Genomic DNA, 3,040 nt, shown 5'->3' on the forward strand with positions numbered 1-3,040 from the left:
ATGATGAATAAAATCGTCAGGAACCAGCAAGAGAGAGAGAGAGAGAGATGTATAGCTTCAATTATATATATATATATATATATATATATATATATATATATATATATATATATTTAAGTATTTTCACCCATATCCACACTTTAAATACGCAAATGAATATGGAAGCCTCAGAGGTTCTATAGTTCATTCACTTTAACTTGGCGGAGATTTTCGTCCTTTTGCAGCCCATATCCCGTAGCACGGTGGCAACAAAAGGGGGGGGGGTACTACAGCCCTGCCTCCCTTCATGGCACTTTTTCGTGACTAGCACCATACTCTAGTTATTAAAATCTTGCTGTAATCGAACATTCAAGACAGTGAGATCGCTATTTTACGCCAAGTTGCAATGAATATAGTATAGAGGAGTAGACTGTAGCACCAGTCGAGCAGGGCAGTACTCCCGAGGTGGATGGAAAGCTGATGACAGGGAGTGCTGGAGCTCCCGTTTCATCAGCCCTCAGGACTAGTTCCTGACCATCCCCCTTTGCTGAACTTTTTCAGTGTCTCAGTTACACAGAGAGTAGGCCAGCATGCTCTCCAGTACAAATTTCTCTATCTATCTTCACCAAACTACATGCACAGTACACACTACACTTCCTATTCAAAATTAACCAAAAATGGCGTTGATTCACCCAGCCTCGGAGTCCCCAGGGGGGGGGACCATAAATGCCCCCGCCATCTGCCCCTCTCCCGGTGACGACTCGAGGTGCCTGGAACCACTGTCTGACTCTCTTCTTCATTTCTGCAACATTCGCGGCCTTTCATCTAACTTTCGCTCTGTTGAGCACCACCTCTCCTCCTCTAAACCTCACCTTCTTTTTCTAACGGAGACTCAGCTGTCTGGGACAACTGACAGCAAACCCTTTTCTGTATCCTCCTACTTTCTCTATACTCATTTCAAAGCCAAAGGTGGCTGTTGTGTATACATACGCAACGACTTATCTTGCTCTCGTGTTCCTGAACTTGATTCTTCTGAATTCTCCACTCTCTGGCTTCGGCTTTCCTGTCATTCTCTGACTAAATATATCTGTGCTGTTTACTTATCCCCTAATTCTACCGACTATCAAAAATTCTTCGACTATCTTACTTCTACGATGGAACACATTCTGTCCATTTCTCCTTTCTCTGAAATCTCCATTCTCGGAGATTTCAATGTTCACCACCTTTGGCTCTCCTCTCCTTTCACGGATCCACCTGGTGAACAAGCCTACATCTTTTCTATCCTTAATGACCTAGAGCAGCTTGTACAGCACCCTACCCATATCCCTGACCGCCTTGGAGAGAGCTCCAACATACTTGACCTCTTCCTCACAACCAATCCTTCTGCTTACTCTGTTAATCTTTTCTCTCCGTTGGGCTCCTCCGATCACATCCTTATTACCTTAACCTGTCCTATCGCTCCAGTACGGCCTGCGGACCCTCCAGGGAAACGTCGTCTCTGGCATTTTGGAGCTGCGGACTGGGAGGCCCTCAGGCAGTACTTCTTTGATTTTCCCTGGAATGATTATTGCTTCCATGGCCGTGAGCCATCTGAGTGTGCCTTGCGCATTACGGAGGTTATTCTCTCGGGCATGGAGGCTCATTCCTTTCTCATATCCTTTGACTAACGCAAGAAAGCCTTGGTTTAATCACGCTTGTTCTAATGCTGTCCGCAACAAGGAAGAGGCCTACAAAAGGTACCGGAGCCAACCCACCCCTGAATCACATAATCTTTACGTTTCTGCCCGGAATCGTGCTAAGTCTGTTCTTCGCTCTACTAAAAATAATTTCATCCATACTAAATGCTCTCAACTCTCCAACTCGAATTCTTCTCGCTCCTTCTGGCACCTTGCCAAAAATCTTTCTAACAACTTTACCTCATCATCCTTCCCTCCTCTTTTCTACTCTGATGGTTCTGTAGCTATTTCTTCTACTGATAAAGCAGATCTCTTCGCACAGACTTTCTCCTCCAATTCCACCTTAGACGATTCCGATGCTGTTCCTCCATCACTTCCCCCCTCTGACTTCCTCATGGCTGACATTAAAATTTCTTCAGTTGATGTATTTTCTGCCATTATTGGCCTCAGTACTAACAAGGCATATGGGCCTGATGGAGTCCCTCCTGTTGTTCTCAAAAACTGTGCTTCTGTGCTTACACCCTGCCTAGGCAAACTATTTCGCCTTTGTCTGTCAACTTGTACCTTTCCTTCTTGCTGGAAGTTCGCTCTCATTCAGCCAGTCCCAAAGAAGGGTGACCACTCCCAACCCTCCAACTATCGTCCAATTGCTTTAACGTCCTGTATTTCAAAAGTTTTCGAGTCAATTCTTAATAAAAAAATTTTAAGGCATCTTTCCTATCACAACCTTCTTTCCGATCGTCAGTATGGGTTCCGTCAGGGACGCTCCACTGGCGATCTTCTCCTACCTTTCAGACTCCTGGTCATCCTCCTTTCGGGACTTTGGCGAAAGCTTTGCCATTGCACTTGACATCTCAAAGGCTTTCGATCGAGTCTGGCATAAATCTTTAATTTCCAAACTGCCCTCCTACGGTTTCTATCCTTCTATCTGTGCCTTCATCGCTAGCTTCCTTTCTGGTCGTTCTATAGCAGCTGTCGTAGACGGCCATCGTTCTTCTCCTAGATCTATCAACAGTGGTGTTCCTCAGGGCTCTGTCCTATCACCAACTCTCTTCCTTTTATTCATCAATGATCTTCTAAGCTGTACATCTAACCCTATCCACTCATACGCTGATGACTCCGCCCTTCATCTTTCCATTCGGTTCCCGCAACGCCCATCTCAACAGTTACTTCAAAAAACAAGGGATGAGGCTATGGCACACCTAATGTCTGACTTGGCTCATATCTCTGACTGGGGTAAAAATAATATGGTTGTCTTTAATGCATCTAAGACTCAGTTCTTACACCTATCAACCCGACAAAATCTTCCACAGGTATACCCACTAATGTTTAATAATATTCAGATTAACCCTGCATCATCCTTGAACATGCTTGGGGTTTCATTT

This window comes from Coenobita brevimanus, chromosome 22 (genome assembly GCF_032717465.1).
Source record: "Coenobita brevimanus isolate Jiangsu-jjx chromosome 22, ASM3271746v2, whole genome shotgun sequence".
Taxonomy (NCBI): Eukaryota; Metazoa; Arthropoda; class Malacostraca; order Decapoda; family Coenobitidae; genus Coenobita; species Coenobita brevimanus.